Genomic DNA, 24,366 nt, shown 5'->3' with positions numbered 1-24,366 from the left:
CTTTGCACGAACTCATCTCTCGTTTACGTTCCATGTCGGGCGACTTGGGTGGCCAAATCATTCGCTCGAATCGTTCAGTATGTTCTTCCAAGAAACGAACACTTGGCACATGGTCGTTCATAAAGATTCCATCGTTGTTCGGGAACATGAATTTCATGAATGGTTCGAATGGCTCTGAGCACTATGGGACTTAACATCTGAGGTTATCAGTCCCCTAGAACTCAGAACTACTTATACCTAACTAACCTAATGACATCACACACATCCATGCCCGAGGCAGGATTCGAACCTGCGACCGTAGCAGTCGCACGGTTCCGGACTGAAGCGCCTAGAACCGCTCGGCCGATTTCATGGTCTCCAAGTATGGGAACACAACCATTCCAAGTCAATTATCGGATCATTTCGACTAGGGGACCCAGCCCACTTCATCTCAACACAGCACACACCATTTTGGGGCCACCACCAGCTTGCACGAGCGCCTTGTTGACAACTTATCTCTCTTCCTGGGATCTTCGTCAGACACTTACCCTACCATCAGCTCTTTCCTTCTGAAATCGAGACTCATCTGTCCAGGGTACGGTTGTCCAGTCGTCATGGTCACGGGCTCAGGAGAGGCGCAGCAGGCGACGTTGTTAGCAAAGACACTCGTGTCGGTCGTCTGCTGCCATAGCGCATTAAAGCCAAATTTCGCCGCACTGTTGTAACGGATACGTTCTTCCTATGTCCTCCATATATTTCTACGATTCTTTCATGCAGTGTTGCTTGTTTGTTAGCATCGACAACTCTGCGCAAACGCTGCTGCCCTCGGTCGTTAAGTAGCGGCCGTCGGCTACTGCGTTCTCCATGATGACAGGTAATGACTGAAATTTGGCACTCTCTTGACACTTTGGATCTCGGAATATTGAATTCCCTTACGATTTCCGAAATGGAATGTCCCATGCGTCTTGTTCAGATTACTATTCCACGTTCGAGGTCTATTAATTCCTGTTGTGGTGCCACAATCGCATAGGAACCCTTTCACATGAATCACCTATGTACAAATGACAGCTCCGCCCATACACCGCCCTTTTATACCTTGCATAAGATGTACTACTGTGTACGTACATATCGTTATTCCACGAATTTGTCACCTGGCCGTATATCCTGCCTCTCAAACAACTACTGACTTCGCCTCCTCGAGACGTCAACTGCCAATTCTCCAACTCGCTGAGGGTTCCGTAGAGCGGAGCGTATCTCCTTGGCGGGACTTAAGAGGCCTGGAACAGTCCCTCGCTGCACCAAATGTCGTAACGTGATTTATCATCGCCTCCCCAGTTATCAGAAACGCTGCGTTCACCCCAGTATATGGTACATGTTCAATCAGAAAAATTTCGCACACTGGAGGAGGCTTGCAATCGCCTAATAAACCAGAAAGAAAATACTTTTTTAGAGTCATCATTGATCCGATTTAAGCCAAAGCAATATGTAATATCTCATGATCCAAATAACAGTCGACATGTGCTCTAATTTGTTTAATTTACTCAACGAAGTTATTTCCGAGACGATTCTAAGGAGTATTAGTATGATCGACACCTGTTGGAACTTACTCTCTCGAAATTTAAACCGTCAACCTGTTCCTATTCCTTGACTATCACCATTACACTCCGGTGGTCACTAAACATTTCCCTGACGAGACGCGCCGTTCTTCGTTGGACCTTGTGTACCTCTTCTATTAATCCAACACATTATGTGTCCAACACTTATGAGCGGCAATCTACAACAGGCAGAACAATGGTTTTTAAGCCACTTCTACCAGGTTTTTTTTTTTTTTCAACATGACGCTTTTAAATTGAACACAAGCAGTATTTTTAACGTATATCTTTAACGTCAATTTCGCCTTAGTGAGACACGTTAAACTGTGAGAGGTATACAATACAGTGAGCGTTATAACTAACCATCTTTACTTCTGTGAAGCCACGAGTAAGACTTAAAGTATTCGTCATTAAAACTGTGTTTTAATTTCACTTTTTGCTTATTTTTTATTTTTATTTTTTGCCGCTGATGCTTCATTAATTTCGCTGATGGCGAATCCAATTGTAACAACGCTTCACCGTGAATAACCATAACAAAGTGTTTCGATCGATTTGTGACTCGCTACCGAATTCGATGTATATTCGCCGACTGCATCCCTGCCCCAACATCATCGCCACTGTGCAGTGCGAACAAGCCACAGCAGCTTCTGCAAGCAGAAGTGTGAGATAAAAATAGATAACAATGCTCGCGATCGAAATTGAAATCACCATGTGTATTAATATTTTTAATGACTGCAACGATTACGTACACTTACCGCAAGTATAGGAAATACTTCAAATAGAGTGAACTACAATACACATTGACAAAGCAGGCCATGGCTACCACGCACAGTATTATCAACTATGTAGGTCTACGTAACAGTGACTGGAGCCATAAACAATTGACTACCAACCGAAGCCTTTCGACCTTTAACCACTGAGGAGACTTCTTTCCTGAACTGGCGTTTGGTCATCGTCATATAGCGATTCAGGTCTACAAAGGTGATCAGCCGACTTAAAATTGAGAGTCGGTAAGGTTACATTTAAGAGAGTGTCTGTTAATTCGTAAATGAACATACTATATTGTGTCAATATTACCCATTCCAGTGTAATCGTGATTGTCATGTATCCCGACATGGTTTAATGGGGAGTCGGTATTTCAACAGAAAAATCTGGACAATCTTGCCCAAAACGGAATAGCTGATGAGTTACATTTCTTTAAGATTCTTACAGTGAATCTCAAAGTGGTATCTACTCGTCTTGAAATAGTTTTATTTTATCATGCCACATTAGGTTGTCCCGAACGGTTATTCCTATGTACTGTGCAGTAGTTCCAGTTTCCTAGTTTCTGTTTCCAGAGGTTTTGTGGACACTAGCGTTACAGAACTGAATCTCTTCGCCTGATTTGTGTGCAATACGTTCCATTTGTATTCAGAGTCTGTACTAACAGTCGGTCTTCTTCATAGAAAATAAAATATAGACTGCCTGTTGGCTTCTGTCTCGGATTCTTCTGCCGACGTTCGTCCGATGATTTTTCTGACGTTTCGCCAGCACGAGTGGTTGGCACTGTCAAATTTTCACCATCCACTGCTGGTGGTGGACTGGACCCCCAACCTCGAAAATGCGGTAGGTGGAGTAACGCTTCACTCCTCATACTTTGAGCAGACACGCTTGTTTAACTCTTTTTTGCGGTATCCTGAATCTACTTTAACGTCCGTAGATTTCGTCAGGTCACGACAGCATGTTGAGTTCTGTCTGCTATGAAGACATGTGTACAATAACAGACGTGGTCCAGCACTCGGTCAGTCAGCAATTTTCCCGCAAAATGACAGATCGGAACTGCGTTAAATCGTTTCGAATATCAAGGAATAGGACATCAGCCTGAATGCCTTTTTGTACAGTGCTCTGGATCTCAGCCAGATGGTATCGTTATGTAGACGATACATTTGTATGGACGCATGGTGAAGAGGAACTGGATGACTTCCTGTTACATCTGCAAAGTATTAATCCAAGAACTTAACTCACTATGGAAAAGCAAATAGATGGTCACTGACCTTCTTAGATGTGACTGTAAAGAAACGGGAGGACGGTTCATTGGGTCATAACGTTTTCAGAAATGACGCACACGCTGATCGTTATATGCAGAATGATTCTAACCACCACCCAAGACATAAAAGAGGGGTGATTAAAACATTAATACACAGGGCGCACAAAATAAGTGAACCAGCTAACTTAGATGATGAGATTGAACATCTTAGAGCGACCTTCAATAAGAATGGGTATTCCAACAGAGATACAGACCGTGCACTACGCCCTAGACTGACAACCAGGACGGGCGAGGATCGACACCAGCCCAAGGGGAAAGTGTTCTTACAATTCATCAGTAAGGTCACTGATCGCATTGGAAAAAATTTAATCAAGTACCATACGGAAACTGTTTTCAAACCCACCGCGAAAATAAAAGCATGTTTAAGATCCGCAAAAGATAAACGACATCCTCTAGCTACACCAGGTGTCTATAAAATTCCGTGCAATTGTGGAAAGGTTTATATAGGCACAACAAAAAGAAGCGTCAACACCCGTCTGGGTGAACATAAAAGGAACTGCCGCCTCGGACATATTGATAAATCAGCTGTAGCTGAGCATGTGTTTCAGGAAGGTGGTCATGAAATAAAGTTTAGTGAGACGACCGTCATAGCAAAGACGTTGCATTATTATACGCGAATGTACAGAGAGGCCATTGAGATTGCCATACACTGCAATACTTTTAATAGAAAAGACGAAGGCATTAACCTGGATAAGATATGGATGTCAACATTGCAGCAACAGCGTCACAATCGATTAATTTCAATTGGGAAAGTTGGCAACATCAGAGACCACAGCACAGGCGACGTCACGTGATTGACAGCGGAGCCCTCTGAATGGCTTATACATACGGCGTTCACTCGTGCTCTCGTTGCAGTTCGGATTGTTCTCGGAGGGTGCCTTCCGCAGTCGAAGGCGAAACGTCAGGGGAGAGTCTTATGTATGGACCATGGCATCTCAGTCGGGAAATGTTAAGTGATGACAACACCTGCAGTGAAAGACTTCATTCTATGACATATGTATACTGTCTGCTAAGTGTGTTGCCACGAGTTAACTGTAAAGAAGTAGTAAATTAACACGTCACATGTGATACTGAAGTTTTACTATGCGCTATTTCAAGCAAACGTTGGTTTCGCTCGCACCTAAATATGAACTATGTGCCGTAAACCGATATAATTCAGCGATGTACGTGGATACTGTCTGCAACCTGTGTTGCGAATTGAGATTGTGGTGAATAAGTGACAAATTAAAATGTCGTGGCTGGTGCTACAAATTTTACTGCAGGAAGAGCGAAAATATAGTAACCGATAACATTTTTCTTTCATCATTTTTGGAAATTCTCTCATTCTCAAATATTGGACGAATTTGTGCAGTCGGCCGGTGTGGCCGAGCAGTTCTAGGTGCTTCAATCTGGAACCGCGGGACCGCTACGGTCCGAGGTTCGAATCCTGCCTTGGGCATGGATGTATGTGATATCCTTAGGTTAGTTAGGTATAAGTAGCTCTAAGTTATAGGGGACTGATGACCTCAGATGTTAAGTCCCATAGTACTCAGAGCCATTAAGCCCATTTTGTAGCATACCATCGATGAAATCATCAAGCCAGTCCTGGGTCAAATTGTACCCCTCTTTTTCAATGGCGATTCTGCGTAAATCGCGCAGAGTACACGATCGTTGAAGACGTCCAGAAACAGCTCGCCTTAATCGTTGTCACGCATGTTTGATGGGTTTCATGTCCGGGGAAGTCAGGCCACTCCAGTCTAGTGATCCTAGCACGCTGAAGGAACGTGTTCGTGCAAACATCACGATGACCAATGGGGATTCATCCATCAAAATGAAATGTTTACTAAAATGTTGGTGACTAAGTCTCACTATTGCTTGAAAATCTCGTTTGTGTACCGTAGATCAGTGAGACTACCTTCAACAACGTGAGAGGTCTACTGTGGCCCCATGTAGCTCCAAAACATGACTCCACCACAATCTCGTTTGTTAGGTGAGACACAGTGTTGAAAGCATGTGATATTACAGGGTTGTCTCAAAGCCCTCTGTCTAAGACTATCAGGATACAAACAGATTCGCCCATAAACATCATCCGATGCTAAACATTGCGGGCGTGAATTGGGGCGATGAGTGGGGCGGGGGATCCACCGTCCATGCTGTATAATTTGTTGCCCATCAGTAACGGAGTCCATAGCGTCACGGTGCGCGGCATGGTGCCCGCCACGGTCCTCGAGAATGGGGTTCGCATCATGCCATCATCTAACACGTTAATGCGATACATGACGACCTGTAGCTCTTGGAAATCCGAATTCAGTTCTGGTGCACATAGGCGACTAATCAATTGACTCAAAAATCGTAGGTATGGGTCATCCTGTGTAACTGCCGAAGCTCTGACTTCGTATCTTCAGAATTAGGTGCCCCACAGTGATATAATTTTGCACTAGTCGACATTCCTTGTCAATTGGAACGGATCCGATATCCGCACCTCATCAGTTTCACTCTCGTGCACACGTTGAACATCCTTCCTGATTGAAAAACCTTCTACGTCTAAGGTGATGATGCAGACCAAATCATTTATCGCTATTGTCCTTTACGACGTAATGGGTGTTCACGCCATTGTTCACAGACTTCTCTAATGCGTCCGTACTGGTGTTTTACTTGCGACTGAAATGCTTTAATCCAGTCGTGTATGGCGTTCAACCTGAAGGTAGCGCTCGAGGTAAATGTGTGTATGTTTACAAACATCAGTATGGAAACAGACGCAATGGCAAAACACATGTTTGACATATCGGGATTCACGTGCGTAGTTAAGCATACTACATGAGAAATAAATATATAGCGTTCTGCTATAACTTCGAAATATTGATACCTACGATTCAAAAGTTTTCAGATGTGTGTGAATCTCTAAGGGACCAAACTGCTCATGTTATTGGTCCCTAGACTTAAACACTACTGATACATTCTTATTGCTATCCTTTGTAGCTTATAATCATAATAATTTAGATTAATAGCTGTTTTCATTATAGCCTTGTCTCTCGTTCATTTTGTCATATGTGCACGGTAAGGTGGCAATCTACAGCATACTAATTGCCCCAGAACTATATTTAAGGTGTTGGGAAGAGAAATTGGTATGTGTTTTTTGGATGTAGAGGACCTCTTCATCGACCCTTTTTCAAAATAAGGAAATTAGCTGTTTTTTCGTAACATCTGGCGTTCTTCCCCGCAAACAACACGTATACCCTGTGCTAAGAATCGGCCACAACTGTCGATTCTGTAACTGCCTAGCCTTCGCCCTCTTTCTTCTGCAGTGCAATTGGTAGAACCTCTTCCTCTGTATTCTCTTTTGAAAGTCTCATTTTTTTGCAATTATATCCTGTTTGTCTTATGACTTGTATTGCACTTTTTATGGCCACTTCTGACAAAGACTTATTGAGTTTTTGTGCCCACATTCTCATCTACAGCTTTGGAGTATGGACAACCACACTGAAATCAAATAAGTACGTGCATACACCACATACTGATTCCGGATATTATAACAAAGCTACCAATGTGAAATCAAGCACGCCTGCATCATATCTTTACAACCAAGTAGGAAACTGGAAACTGCTGGTAACACTCCGTGCCATTCTTCCTCCGGATACACATACTGCTTCACGTTTGCCAGTTACATGTTTCCTACAGCTGTGAGATACTCCTGACATTTGTTGAACACTTAAGCCCTTTTTAGTAACCGATATATATGCACAACGAGGTTTCTCCCAGGTGAAACCAACACTTTTTTGATGATGTTATCTAGCACGTAATTTTGTCTCTTAATGTGCAAAAATGTTTTTGTGACGTAACTTTATGGAGTCTTACAACTACCCAGAGGACTCTGAGGTGGCATAATTCGTGGGATACCTCCTAATGTAGTTCCTGACTTGCTTTTGCTCGGTTTAGTCCAGCAATTCGACGTGGCATAGACTCAAGTCTCTGGCAATTTCCTGCAGAAATACTGAACAATGCTTCTCCTATATCCGCCCACAGTTGCGAAGGTGTTGCTAGTGCAGACATTTGCGCACGAACTGACCTCCCGATAAATGTTCCGTGGGATTCGTGTCAGGCGATATGGATGACAAAATCATTCGCAGACTGATCTTCAAACCAGTAGCGAACAATTCTGACCTGCGAGATGGCGTCGTACCATCGTCCATAAAACATTTATCGTTACCTGGAAGTATATGAATGGTCGCAGATCTTCTCCAAGTACCCAAAAATAACCATTTCCAGTCGCAGATCGGCTCAGTTGGACCAGAGGACTCAGTCCATTTCACATAAGCGCAGCCTACACCATTATGGAGCCCCACCAGCTTGCACAGAGCCTTGTTGACAACTAGGGTCGATGACTTCTTGGAGACTACGTCACACTCGAAACCCACCATCAGCTCTTACCACCTGAAATCAGGGCTCATCTGACCAAGTCACGATTTTCCAGTCGTCAAGGGTCCAACCGATATACTCAGGAGCCCAGGAGAGGCACTGCAATGACCTCATACTATTAGCAATGGCACTCGCGTCATTCGTCTGCCGCCATAGCCCTATAGCGCCAAATTTCGCCCACGGTCTTAATGGATAAGTTCTTCGTACGTCCCGCATTGATTTCTGCGGTTGCTTCATGCAGTGTTGCTTGTCTGTTAGCAGTGGAAACTCTATACAAATGCAACTGCTCTCGGTCGTTAAGTGAAAGCCGTTCACGTAATTACCACCCCGCGTTGAAAGTCTTTTAATTCCCGTCGTGCTGCCATAATCACGTTCATGTGGAATAGACTGAGTCCTCTGGTCCAACTGAGTCGATCTTTGACTGGAAATGGTTATTTTTGGATATTTGGAGAAGATCTGCAGCCATTCATATACTTCATGTTCCCATACAACGATGGCTGTTTTATGGATGATGGAACATGAATCACCTGAGTACAAATGATAGCTCCAGTAATGCCTGCCATTTTATACCTGTATACATGGCATGTGCGGTGCTACCGCCAACGGGATACTGGGATACTGTATATCGCTATCCCATGACTTTAATCACCTCAAGGTGCCAGAATTGTAACCCCAGCACTGTTTTACCACGCACTGAAACTTTTGTCGACTACCCTTCTAGGCTCTGATTTAAAAAAAAAGTAAATAAATAAATAAACGAATACGCTATCCTCTCTCTTAAGGCTACGGACAAACGGAATTTTACAGAACTCGTCTACTATTTTCTTCATATACCAGTGATGACAGAGCCTTTCTCGGCTACGGCTGATTCTAGCACCGCAGTTTACTGCATGATAATTTATTTCCCGAAACGGAATCGTATGGAGTAATTGCTCCGCTAACGTTCGAATGTTGAGATATTTCTGAGAACTGTAGTTCAAAAAGAATAGTTAGTAGATATTTTAGATTAAATTTTGATTGTTCACAGGCAGGCGATTTGGGTAATCGAAGGATGCAACTAAGATCTTCAGGTAGTCTCTCCTAAGAGCCGTCAGGTGCATTTTCTCTGGTGCTTCAGCAGATACTTCCAATTTCGTTGTTGCATTGTCTAGCTGGAGTCAGTCCAAACAAATAATGCTCATCAAATATTTTATGCGACACCTACTGACTGTCGACGGAATGTCAGAAGCAAAATAATTTTGCAAGACGAATTTACGTACCCATTCCGTAGCGAAGTCCCATTTTAGTCTGACGAGATATTTGTTTCATCAGTGCGTATTTACAGCGATAGGAGAAGTAGAAGAATAGCCAATACTCCAGCAGCGACGGCACTGCTCTAGAATGCACTGACTGCTGCAGTTACAGAGTTGCTGCTGGATTGCTATTTATTCTTCGTGTTTTATTGTCCCTGTTAATACACTCCTGGAAATTGAAATAAGAACACCGTGAATTCATTGTCCCAGGAAGGGGAAATTTTATTGACACATTCCTGGGGTCAGATACATCACATGATCACACTGACCGAACCACAGGCACATAGACACAGGCAACAGAGCATGCACAATGTGGGCACTAGTACAGTGTATATCCACCTTTCGCAGCAATGCAGGCTGCTATTCTCCCATGGAGACGATCGTAGAGATGCTGGATGTAGTCCTGTGGAACGGCTTGCCGTGCTATTTCCACCTGGCACCTCAGTTGGACCAGCGTTCGTGCTCGACGTGCAGACCGCGTGAGACGACGCTTCATCCAGTCCCAAACATGCTCAATGGGGGACAGATCCGGAGATCTTGCTGGCCAGGGTAGTTGACTTACACCTTCTAGAGCACGTTGGGTGGCACGGGATACATGCGGACGTGCTTTGTCCTGTTGGAACAGCAAGTTCCCTGGCCGGTCTAGGAATGGTAGAACGATGGGTTCGATGACGGTTTGGATGTACCGTGCACTATTCAGTGTCCCCTCGACGATCACCAGAGGTGTACGGCCAATGTAGGAGATCGCTCCCCACACTATGATGCCGGGTGTTGGCCCTGTGTGCCTCGGTCGTATGCAGTCCTGATTGTGGCGCTCACCTGCACGGCGCCAAACACGCATACGACCATCATTGGCACCAAGGCAGAAGCGACTCCCATCGCTGAAGACGACATGTCTCCATTCGTCCCTCCATTCACGCCTGTCGCGACACCACTGGAGGCGGGCTGCACGATGTTGGGGCGTGAGCGGAAGACGGCCTAACGGTCTGCGGGACCGTAGCCCAGTTTCATGGAGACGGTTGCGAATGGTCCTCGCCGATACCCCAGGAGCAACAGTGTCCTTAATTTGCTGGGAAGTGGCGGTGCGGTCCCCTACGGCACTGCGTAGGATCCTACGGTCTAGGCGTGCATCCGTGCGTCGCTGCGGTCCGATCCCAGGTCGACCGGCACGTGCACCTTCCGCCGACCACTGACGACAACATCGATGTACTGTGGAGACATCACGCCCCACGTGTTGAGCAATTCGGCGGTACGTCCACCCGGCCTCCCGCATGCCCACTATACGCCCTCGCTCAAATTCCGTCAACTGCCCATACGGTTCACGTCCACGCTGTTGCGGCATGCTACCAGTGTTAAAGACTGCAATGGAGCTCCGTATGCCACGGCAAACTGGCTGACACTGACGGCGGCGGTGCACAAATGCTGCGCAGCTAGCGCCATTCGACGGCCAACACCGCGGTTCCTGGTGTATCCGCTGTGCCGTGCGTGTGATCATTGCTTGTACAGCCCTCTCGCAGTGTCCGGAGCAAGTATGGTGGGTCTGACACACCGGTGTCAATGTGTTCTTTTTTCCATTTCCAGGAGTGTACATATTGATAAAATAATTTTTCTTTTAGTGGGAAATAAATCGACGGTTTCTGGCGACACAGGGCGTCACATGTAAGACGTGACGAGTAATATCTCTTTGGGTTGATTCCAACCACACAATGCAAAATGGAAATGGTACATATCTGCCGTAACACAAGAGAAAATGTGTCTGACGGCTTATAAGAGAGACGGCTGGTATAGGGCCGAGCGATCCAGGAGGTTTATGCACACACAACAACGGAGAGCTTCTTTGTGGAGGTTTACAGACTTGGAAATCGGGGACGCAGAAACGCCATAAAACTGTAAAATAATTTTCCAATTATTAGCTTTTTCACTGGACAGTAGTGCAAGAAATTTCAAGAACTTCACCAAACTGTTCATGTTAGTGCGCAAAACTTTCGTGCAAATCTGAACGTAGGATTTACCAGCAGTTAAATTATACAATTTTATTACCTTCGATGGGTGCTCGAACTATCTTGTACAATTATTTAACAGAATTCCATAGAGCGTTAGTGATCTATCCGTGTTGCAGATATGATAAATTTCAGCCATCTTGGATAGACTTTAATGACCTTTTTTATATGCCAGCCAGGTGTTTGGTAGCGAGGTGATACAGTTTTCTTTGCTCATATCTATTGTATACAAAGACGTGGCCTGACATCAGCTCAGTGTTTTAGTGCACTCCGTCTTCAGGCCACGAGTGGCCTACCAGGACCATCCGACCGCCGTGTCATCCTCAGAGGAGTATGCAGATAGGAGGGGCTTGGGGTCAGCACACCGCTCTCCTGGTCGTAATGATGGTATTCTTGACCGAAGCCGCTACTATTCGGTCAAGTAGCTCCTCAATTGGCATCACGAGGCCGAGCGCACGCCGAAAAATGGCAACAGTGCATGGCGGCCTGGATGGTCACCCATCCAAGTGCCGACAACGCCCGATAGCGCTTAACTTCGGTGATCTCACCGTAACCGGTGTAGCCACTGCGGCGAGGCCGTTGCCGTTCTATAGCGCAAGGTTTTCAAATTAACGTTTTATCAAAGTAAAAAAATTAAATTAAAAATCATCCTCTGTTGTTTACCATACCTTAACTACGAATCTACAATCCTATTGCGTGAAGGTACAGTCAAACAGACGAAGAGCCAGACTGCCCGCAAAATTTTCCATCATCTGGCGGGCAAAATGCTTGACAAGTGTACGTCACTTGATATTCCAGCTGCGCAACCTAAGCCTAGTGGTGGCGTCTGTGATTAATAATCAAAAGAGACCTCGGTCTCGTGTTCAACCCCCACCCTTCCCCACGACCACATACCCGCTTAAATAATAAATAAAGAAACATCAGCTTTGTCGGCGAAGGCTTCGGGCATAAGAAGTCATCCTCATTCTGTCAAAGAGGGCTGAGGAGAGGAGAGATATTTAGGTGGCTCTGTTGCCCGTGAGTTTGGAAACTGCCTCAGAGCGGAAAAATCAGTAATGATCAACGGCAATGATGGGAACCATTACATTACAGACACACGATGTATATCTACATAAAATGTGGCCTGTGACTGAGAAGTATCATGACGATCTCCCCATTGACAAAAGATTCCGGAACAGTCCGCCATTCGGATAACCGAGGGGGGACTGCTAAGTGTTAGGTAGCCCTGAGAAAAAGACTGAATAACTAACAGAAAGATAGCGTGCTGTGAGTTTGGGCGTGGAAACTTAGAAGTTTGAACGTGGTGGGGAAACCAGAACGTCTGCAAAGGAAAATGCAAAGGCTAAATATAGATATAGTGGCTGTCAGTGAAATGAGATGAAAAGAAGACAGATTTCTGGTCAGATGACTATAGTGGAACATCAACACCAGCAGGAAAGGATATAACAGAAGTAGGATTTGTTATGAATAGGGGAGAGTATTAAGTTCGCTGATAGGTATATTCTCTTCGAAATCGACTGCAAACCAACACCAACAGTGATAGTTCAGGTATACATGCCGATACCACAAGCTGAAGATGAAGAGATAGAGAAAGTATGGCGATACTGAAAGGGGAATTCGTAATTAAAGAGAGATGAAAATCTAATTGCTATGTGGGACTCGAATGTGGTTTTAGGAGAAGGAGTACACGGAAGGGTTACGTGACAACATGGGCCTGGTACTAGAAACAAGAAAGGAGAAAGAGTAAGTCCTGTTATAAATGTCGGGTATTAACACAAAATACTCTGGAAGGTATACTCGGAAACGATGGGGAGATACGGGAAGATTTCAGTTCGATTAAATCATAATCAGGCACAGATTCTGAAATCAAATACTGGATTGTAAGGCGCACCCAGAAGCAGATATACATTCAGATCCCAATTTAATAGTGATGAAAAGTAGGTTGAAGTTTAAGAGACTAGTTAGTAAGACTCAATATGCAAAGAAGTGGTATAAGGAAGTATTAAGAAATGAAGAGATAGGCTTGATGTTCTCTAAGGCTATTGAACCAGACATACGCAGCAACTAAGTCGGCAGTTCAGTTGAAGCGGAACTGACATCTTTGAAAAGTGCAACCACTGAAATTCGGAAGAAAAACATAGGTATAAAAAAGGCAGAACCATGAATAGCAGAAGAAATACTTCAGTTGATCGATGAAAGAAGGAAGTACAAAAATGATCTGGAAAATTGAGGAACACAGGAATACAAGTCGCTTTGGAATTAAATAAATAAGAACTACAGTGAAGCTAAGTCTAAATGAATGCATTACAAATGCGAAGAAATCGAAAAACCGTTGATTGTCGGAAAGACCGAGCTTACAGAAAAGTTAAAACAATTTTTGGTGAAATAAAACCAAGGGTGATATCATTGCCGCAGCGTTTGATAGCAAGAAGCTGCGAAACAGAAGAAAGAACAGTCTTTCGTTTGTTAAGAAATATTCTAGTGCCTTCATTGTCCCTTGCACTTTTCGTCGCCGACTTGTTAAGACGCACTACATAGCACTGCTACAACTTTATTTTTAGTTCTTGTAAAAATTATGTGAAACGACGAACAAACGTTTCGATAACTAAGGTAAAGATGTAATGTACTTACGCACACGTAAGGACATTTAATTTTTAAGAAGGAACGGACTAACAAAGCAGCGATTATTGGACTATGCCATGTACAAAAGACGTATCAGATGTAAGTCGTGTATTTATTGCGTATTTGTCAATTTCTAGAGGTTTAAAGCCAGTTTGTTCTAAATATATTAATATTTTACGATGCAGTAATTTTCTTCTTATTCTTTTGTTTCATTAACCAAAAATGATGTTCAAATTGTATATGAGTTTTGTTACAGGTTCGCTCTTTATCGCGGTGTCTCGATTGTATTTGGGAGACCACTAATGTGTTCAACTTCCGATCGTTTAATCTTTCTCTTACGAAATTCCACTAATTTGCTTTCATTTCCATTTTTTATCTTGAAATAGGTCCCTTAGGTATTTACATCGAAGATTCTGATTGCATGGAGGCAATCCGGGGCAAAAGGTCAATTAAGAAAATCCCTTCTCGTAATCAATCCGTATGTCTCCTGAACACAATCGAAAACCGACACATCGGCCATCAGTTAATAATCTCTCTCCCTTTTCATGTAGCACTGAAAAGCTGCCGCACAGAATAGCCGTAAGTACGCAATCTAGTGTTTGGTTACATTTTACCAGTGAATATTACCAACCAACAGTGGCAGCATCACTATTATTATTTGCTACCATTTCTTTGACAGAATATGTAAATCCTAACGCCAGAAGGTTGATAACGGAAACAAGACTAAAAAAAAAAAAAAAAAAAAAAAAAAAAAAAAAAAAAAAAAAAAAAACCAACAAGAAAGACACGCTCATAAGATTCGTCGACCTGAAAAAAGATTTCGACAGTGTCAGATGGTACAAGATGTTCGAAATCCTGAGGAGAGTCGGGTAATATTCAATATTGTAGGGTGTATAATAATTGTGTTATTTATTTTTAGACTAGGTAAACATTTTACGGACTTTGTCACGTTGAGCCACAATATTCGGATGCGGCAGCAGTCGAACAAGGAGGCCGATGACCAGCGAAGTTTGTGCAACACCAGTCAGTGCTTCGACAGATCAACGACCAAGCAGATGGACAATGCTTAAAAGAAGAACAACGACCAGCGCAGTTGGCTCATTAGCGGTCAATGCTGCAGCAACTGTCATCATACTGAACTCAAGAGCATTATGTGTCTGGCGATGCGGAGGATGGCGGCAGGGCACTGTCCTACCACGCCAGCATACAGGTAAAACGAGGAAAGCCGGAATGTGTGTCGTTATTGGTCATGTTTCTGCCCAACGTGAGAAGCAAGGATCAACGACCGAAGAGTCAGTCACCGCCCTAGAAACTTCGCGACTTTGGCAAAAACACCGAATAAATAGCTCCGACAAATGGGCACGAGCTGGTCCTTTGGGAGGAGAAAGAAGAGACGAAGAAACGTCGCCTGGACGAACGGACCGATGGTTAGCGGAAGTCATACTTCGCTGCAACGACTTACCCGCCACGCTACTCGACAGAAGATGAATGTCAGTACCGCGCCAATACCTCAACTCAGAAGATGCCATCCCAAATGTTACCAGAAAGAAGTTGGTGTGGTACTTACCCAGGTCGCTGGTGAGGACGAAGGGACTGTGGCCTCACCAAATGGGTCACTTGTGAACTTAGAGGTTGATGAACCGCTCCAGAAGACGCCACACCTAAGGGTCGCTGGTTCGATTCTGGGACGGAGCACTCCTCGGCACTCCGTAACCGATTGTTAGTAACGCTAAGAACGAATTCACAAGGAGAAGACCGAGCTACCGCCGCAGTTGGTCGTGGGTATGCTACTAGATATAAGAACACGCCGCCTGGCGCTCCACTGCAACACGAGCCGTTGATGCATCTGCGGTCACTGGAATCTGCATGGTACAACTCTGTGTCGCACCGCTGCCGCGAGTAATTGAGCGAGTTAAGACACAATGTATTACTCTGTTTGTTTAAACGGTCTTATGTATCAATATATGATTGGTAGTGGAACTACCAATGTTCCACTCACACCTCACCAACTGAGCCAAGGATTGAAGCCAAGGGTTGGCAGGAGGTAAAGCGACATTTTGTTGGCAGTGGAATGGATTCTTTCCTTGGCTCTGATCTGATGGGCTGGTGAGCAAGGCATTGGCCATGCCTCGGGATGATTGATCTCTCGACATGGCTTATGCATTGGCAGAGAGATGTGGTCAGCTATCTATCCTCGAGGTATGGGTGGCTGTTGACTGTCACTATGGCAGTGAGAAACTGGCCGTTCTACTTCCAGTCTCCAATGGGATACAGCCACGTACAGAAAGAGCCGTAACCATTATAACAGTTTCACCACATTCCAGACAGTGCTATACCCCACGTAGGTGGAAGACTGGGGGTGAAAGTGATTGTTCTTCTTACTCTTCGTCACCACCCACCGCCGACACATCGCACATTCAGTAACAAAATGTACAACATAGATATAACATACTCATACGAAATTTAGTCTAACAAAAATAGGGAGTAATGGAACAGGCATGTTGGTCACTAACACTTAAGACAAAAATAAAACTAAGCACTGTCTCTTAACTCCTATTTTTCAACAGTAATATATATTTACACTTTTCATATGTCATCAAATAGGATTCAAACAAGTTGTGGCTGGGTGCATAGGAGTTGAATTCCTCAGGTACCTTACTCACCACCTAACTTAAATACATCCAGAAAAACAGAGCAGTCAAACTCTAGCCAATCTACCTGCTCACTCTATTCTCTGACATTATTACTGTCTTATTATTCCAGCCCATAGTCAATCGTCACTATAGCTACTAGTATGTATACACGAAAAACTCAACATTGCAACAAGGTTTTCACTGTACAAGGCTGCATCATTCGTAATAAATTTTAAAATGGCAGACATCACTTCACCTACTAGTATGCATACCCGAAAAACTCAACGTTGTCACTACTATTTCACTCAGCTGGACTACATTATTACTATTAAATTTTGCAAAATATACGAGTACAAGCAAGATGGACTAAGGCTTAGCATCATGTTCATCACCACACTCACTTTCTCCACATCCCTGTCTGGAAACTAAAGATGGTTTAATCACAGTTACGATACGTTTCCATCCAATGGCCCAAACCTGTATTCCCTATTTAAAAAAAAAAATTCATTATTTACGATTACTGAAATCAATACACACTGATTTAATAGTTATACCCCGGACACAACAAAGTCCTGCTCATTTTCTTCTACCGGATTCTACTTCTCACGCTCATCAGGGGTTTCACTATTCTCCAACCCCAAAAAAGGTAATTTCCATATAACAAAGCCATTATGATATTCCACTGTAGACAGTAAAGTCATGACTCATCATTTCTAAAAAAAAAAAAAAAAAAAAAAAAAAGACTCTGAGAAATTACAAATGTTTATGGACTGATAGACTGATTGACAATTGTGCTTCAGGGTGACATTCTGGACATTACTGTCATCGTTTGGGTTGTTCAATGTTCTGGCGACAACTGCTTCTTCTTCTACGTTAGCAGTAGGTGGGACCTTATTGAAGTGCTTGATTCTTCTTCTCCACAGCTTTTTGAGCCCACATTTTTAGATCCTACGTATAGTTTAGTCATACTGGTAGACCTTGATTTGGAAATTTTTGTTATTCGCAGCTTATGAAGTCTCTTCATGCTGTTCACATGCTACTGATGTACTGTTGCCTTTCCCACTGGTGTTTCTCCATTTTGGAGATAGTGCCAACAACAGCGTTCTTATGAAAAACGTGTTATAGCTCTAAATTAATGAAAATATGTAAATTTACATGCTTTTGTGGCCATTGTCATTCAAGGTAAATCATCGAAGATGTTCATCTGCATTGTATTGCACTGCAGTTTCTTCTCACAATCAACAATTCGAACCCTCTACTGGTATATTCTTCATGGTCTTTATCTATTCACGACTGATCTGTTTCGGGAATTGTTGAATGATAACTTTATTTTTAGTCTCTGTCTTCAACAAAAAATTATCAGTCCCATTTCCAAATATGGTGGATGATGACAGATTTAAATACTACCTGTTCATCAGCCTAACAAATCATGGTTGTAAAATACTGACATAAACTACTTAGAAAAATATGAAAAATTGGTATGGTCCAACCTCACGGAAGATCGACTGAGTTCTGGAGGAATGTAGGAACATATATGGCAATACTGACCATATGACGTAGCTGAACAATAGAAGATTCTGAAAGAGATCCCAGAAGAGCGGTCAAAACCTCCTTTATGTAGAAGCAACTGTAGAATTACACGACACATCCTAACATCTTAGACGATTTTGTTTTTAACTAGGCATCAACTTGTCAACTCATATTGTTGACAGTATAACGGTCGGTGAATGAGCTTACCAGTTTTCAGTGCACTGTAAGCATGAAAATGATAGCGAGAGATATGATTTATGATGTTTATTTTAGGGTCTGTGGATCGGAGTATTATAGTAACTACACTCGAATCCATAAACTTAGTTGCAGAAATGAGAATAAAGCTCACTGACATACTCGTACACTTTTGCTATTCCAACCCTCAGTGGCCATGTCTTTGAGATGCAAATTGGATTCATCTCCAAGTCTGTTCAAGGAACACAATGGCTGGTGAAATGAATTCTGACTCCTCGTAGTACAACTAAAATTTGGTAACAATGAAGAACATGTTTGGCATCTCAGTGATCATTGAGTTACTTCCTGTATGGTACAGCAGCTTAACTCATTCTATATTTTCTCGTAATTTCTACTAAATAATCTGGATGATCTGCACTTGAGGTATTAGATCCAGATACTGATTTATACTTTTGAGTCCTGGGTGGTCGTTACACATGGAAACTGCGACTAATCTCTTCTTTTAATTTGCAATTAATCTCTCCTAGTGACCACTGGGGCAATAAGGCAGGAATAAATGCTGAAGCTGTTTGCTACATCTAAGGTAACGAGGTCATGCTTTAAATTCGAGATAACACTGGCCCTCGCTGCCAATCTCGATGGAGCTTTTTATCTCTTCTGTAATGTAGCTACAAGTAGTCAGATCGAAAATGAATTAGTAAATTTTAAGAAAAGAAAACATCTGACTCATAAGTCCCCTTCTTTCTTCCAAAACCTGATAGAGTAAGAGCGTAAAAGGTACGACACCTCACAAATGATAATAACTTTTTCTGCAGGCAAACGTTTTAGTGTTTGGGATACACATTATTATTTATAAAATTGTTACACTGAATCTGTAGTTAACTGGGCTTCTTTACACATCTACTACAACTTCTAAGTTCCCATACTATTTGAGTGTGACACAGGACAGCACACAAACACAGAATGATTTGTATTCCACATCAGTTACTAAATTGTGCCAATTTAGCTAGAGACACATTACACACACTGTTTTTTTTTTATTGAAATAGACTTCGGTCATTACGTTATGGTGGTAAGTTGTAATTAATTTGTATTGGAAAAACTTATAGAGTATGTGCGCAATTCCAGAACATGGGATTTGAATACATACTGTAATACGCTGACCGTACAGTCACGTCCTGTATTCCGAGGATGTGCGTAGACAAAACTTGTTGCTCCACTTACCGGTTTGGACTTGGGTCCCTAGAACAGACTAATTTTTATTCATTGACAAAACTGATTGTGATGTGGTAATAAAAAGTTTAAATACAGCGTGAGCGGTTTCTTCATGTCCAAGATAATTTGTATTAGTACAGTGCATATTTTAATAACCTTATGATTTGTTTATTGAACAAAATCGTAATTCTAAGAGAGAAATTAATCATCACTATGTTCCCCAGCGTTATCGAAAAAGGTCAGACAGTACTTACGTAGTTTACCAATTCCACTCTTGCAGAAACATCGTCGTTCAGAGCCAAAGATGTTGTCAAGGAAGGTTAAATGTGCATTTTCGTTTGGAAAGGAATTTTCTTGACAGTGGTCTGGCAATAAACGGGAAGGGTAAACTTCTGACGGCTCAAGATCAGTAGAACAAGTGTGCAAGGGATGAGTTCCCAAAGAAACTCTTGCATTGATCTGTCGGTGAGATTTGCAGAGTGCATCGTCATATACTGTAGTAGCAACACTTTATGCAGTTTTGTTGGTTTTTTCCCCTCAATGTTACCGAAAGATGTTTCAGTTGCTGGCAAGAAATGTGACGGACACACTCCTTGGGAGGCGCTTGTGGTGCAGAACAGCATTTTCCTTCCACCAGATGCAAAATATTATCTATTCACACTGTCCTGTGCTCGATGAGATATCTTAGAGGTACTCAATTAACTTGTTCTTATAAAGTTAAAATAAAGAAATCATGACCACTCAGTTGCAGCAATACTGCACACGAATTCCCAGTGATAGAACTGATGACATTACAACAAGAACGCTTTAATAGCCCCCTTCGATTTTTATTGCTTTGAATTAGAGCATGCAGTACTCCTACACCCGACTGTTGAACATAGCCTATTGAGAAGAAATGTCACACAAATGTTAAATGGTATCAGTTTTTCTCCAGATTCCGTGAATGTGGAAAGCCATTCATTCTAGAACAATTTTTCTGTCGTCATTTGTCTAATAGAACTCATCCCATATAAGAATAAATATTACGAGCTGGCTCCACTGCTGTAACCCTCTGTTAAACCCAAAGAGAACATTACGTAACCTATGTTTTGCCTTTTTCCACTTGCTACTTTATTTTATGATGCTTCAACCACTTTCGTAAGATTAGCAAAATCCAATAGGTAAGTACAAGACAAATACTAGAAAGTCAATTATGAAAATAACACCAGGTAAGTACACTCATAGCTACCTACTCGTTTTGTGACGCTACATTGTTTCCACTGAGATCGCGAAGTTCTTTCACACGTAAAATCGAACTATAGTAAGAATCAACTGTGGCTACAAATGCAAGACATAAACATGGTTAAGGCGCTGTTTGTCGCATTCATTTAGTGATATGTCGGCCGGTGCCAGGCACCTGGTGGCGTTGGCCTCTGTAGGGCGAGGAAACGCTCGAGCTTAAAGTGTTGTGATTTTGACGCAGTAACACGATGGGGAGACGTTTTTGCTGTTACTGGTGGACTAGGAAGTTAATGACAGTCGATATCTGGTTTAAGAAATGAAGAAAATAATGAATCCGAACTGACGGATTTGTGGTACAACACTGGAGCAGCTTCAGCAGAAGACAACAGTTCCTCCACATACTTCTGCACGCTAGTGTTGTCATCTCCTACAGATGGCCGTAATGTGAATTCTAAGGGGAGACCAGTGTCACAAGGGCTTAGTTGAAGGCCTCTGTGGTCATCAGCCAGCAGCCAGGTTTTGTGTCCAAGACTGTACATCATAAAAGAGATGATGTCAGGGAACGTTTGGCAGACCAATCTAATCTGTCCACAACTGATAATGGTTAATATTACGTGCTATTAGCACGTCAGCCAGATCTTAATGGAAACAAGGCTACTACAGTGAAGGAAATGGGAAGTGCTACATCATGACAGACCAGTCTAACATGTATCACACTTAGTGGAGAAGTTCATTACATAATGGCATTTAAAGAATTAAATAGCCTTTTCATTCGAAACTGGTGTCAGTCGCTATTGTCGAGAATGCACTCACTTCTGCATTGTGATATTGAAGCAGACACCATCCAATTATCATTTCTTACCTGTTATAGACGTTTAGTTCGTTCACATAGCGCACAGGACCCTGGTATGAAAATACATATGTTCCCACCGTATCCGACACACGCTCTATGGACGACGAATCTGAGAGCTTGACAGGAGAAGTATCACGGCGTTTGTGATGTACAGTGTGGGCTCTTGCATTATCCTCCTGGAATGTGCCGTATGGTGCCATAATCATGAAGGGTATGACAACAGAGTTCATGATTCTTGACATATACCGATGAGATGCAGCCACTCTACAACAATTATCAGATCAATCGCCACGACAAGAAGTGCAACTCATCACTAACACGACAGATTGCTACTCTGTGTCTCAACTGACTCTAGCTTGACACGGTGTAAAGCCGTCGGCACACGGAACGTGCTGTCGAACGTTAACGTTGAGCGTGCTAAGTTCAACGAGCTGCTGAACGCACAGGAACGATGTGACTTGTGCAACAGGTACGTGGGACCCAACTTGGTATACGCGATCGCAACGCACTCCAGCGGCAGTTGAGAGGTGTTTGTAGTTCGTAAATCACACTGTTTACTCATCGGGTGCGCGTAAAATTCCCACGCTAGCTATATTAAAACGCACATTTCCTCCATCGTCCACGAAAAGGAAAGTACCATCTCCAGTCAATAAGGTCACAGGCTCATAAAATTTCCATAACGAACAGTGCGTTACAAATTTGGAATACTTCTCCACCGGCCGGAGTGGCCGTGCGGCTCTAGGCGCTACAGTCTGGAACCGAGTGACCGCTACCGTCGCAGGTTCGAATCGTTAGTTCGGTTTCATTAGTTCTAAGTTCTAGGCGACTGATGACCGCAGAATTTAAGTCGCATAGTGCTCAGAGCCATTTGAACAAGCCAATACTTCTCCACATAAGATAAACATTATTTCACCATTCTCACATTTTAGTAAAACCCCAAGGTCAGTCTTACTTGATCACTGCTCCTACCCAGTAGCAGCACCTTTGCAACATGTGAATTAGTAAGCATAAAAGAAAAAGGAGCAAAATATCTTTATACAAATAGCGCAAGCTGTCCTTTAGAATAAGCCAATCGAACAAAGTCACCCCTTAAAAAAAGATGAACTTATATTTACATAACATCAAATATTATAGTGTATATTTATATGAAACTCATAATAAAGTATCAGAACCTAATAAAATCGCGAATGATAGGAAAAAATATTTGGAAGTGTCAAGACGCGAACCACTGCCCCAGCCAACATAGAACGGTGTCGCTACTCATTACGCTAAACAGCTTATTACCCATTGCTGAAAACCTTAATCGTAGATTTGTTAGTAATTGAAATGTAATTATAACAAATTGCGCCAAAAATAATACGTTTTAGGTGAATCATCAGTGTGTCGCTGTCTTCAAATAGCCTACTTTCATAATACGCAAGTTACAATAATTTTTTGCCACGAATATGATGTTTCTCATTATTTTATTGGAGCGAACCACATAACGAACACCTTATTTTCCAGTGATTCTCAATTTGCTGGTGCTCAGTAACGGCATATATACATATAGTCTTGAAATGACTGCCAATATGGCGCCTCAAAACTCTACTGAAGGGAGGCGGTGTGCTTGTGACGTAGGTGGCGTTGTGCCATCTCATTGGTCCACGCTCAGACGCACGCTCAGAATATCTGACATGCCAGATATTGCTCTGCACGTTCGGAAAGACTCCCGAGCGTGCTGTTCCACGCTATGACGTCAGACACTCGGCACGCTCAACGCTCAACATTCGGATGCACGGTCCGTGTGACGACGGCTTAAGTCTCTGTCGCCTGTGGTATGGCGTCGGCGGTGAACGACATTTGGCATCTGGAGGTCTCAGTCCAGCTTTCAGTGATCTTTTTCGGACGGTAGATAATGACACACTGCCGTCAACCTGTGCCTGGATTTGAGCCAGTGCTATGCACCTATTCGTCAGAGCCAGTTGAACAGTGTTACGATCTCCTCGTGATGTAATGGCCTTGGAAGCACCTCTGCCCTCTCTTCTTGCCTTACTAATATTCTGAGTGTATCTCGTCACCATTCATTTTGCGATATGTCAGTATTTCACAAACTCTGAAAGATCACGATAAGCTATATATGCACGTCCTCTGAGCGTATTGCGCTGCTAAATCCACCTAAAAATTTCAATGATGTTACGCACACTCAGCTGCTTTCATGCACTGACAACATTTTTAATTCCTAGGAACGGCTTTTTTCTGGTAATGAATTATCATATGGGTGAAACTGCAATAATATCATAAAGGCATTTAAATACTGTAGTATGAGGTTGATGCCTTTCGGTCAATAAGTTCACAGGTAACAATTTTAATTTCCATCGGTGAATGTCGAATGGTGCTGAGAAAACGGTCGTACCTACAAAAATCTGGAATTCTACGAAGTACAATAGCAAGAAGAAGATAATTTAGAGAGAACTGGGAAAAGGCTAATAGAATGCACGAATGCTGAAATTCCAGGTATTGAGCAAGGTAATAATTGAGTAAAAAAGCAGCTAAAACTGCTTTCTAGTGGCAACTAGACATAATGAGGTACTTGATAGGATCTACAGAGATAATGCGAAATATTTCCATCTAACGGAAGTTTATCGAAGGCTGCAGAAGAAAGGGTTACTGGAAACGAAGAGAGCCATGAGCTTTTTATGAAGCATTGGTTATTTTCTTTTTAAAGAGGAGTCGTCGGGCAGACATACTAATTATAGTCTTATATCGCTGACGCC

Source organism: Schistocerca gregaria, chromosome 4 (assembly GCF_023897955.1).
Source record: "Schistocerca gregaria isolate iqSchGreg1 chromosome 4, iqSchGreg1.2, whole genome shotgun sequence".
Lineage (NCBI taxonomy): Eukaryota > Metazoa > Arthropoda > Insecta > Orthoptera > Acrididae > Schistocerca > Schistocerca gregaria.
This window is presented reverse-complemented; position numbering follows the sequence as displayed.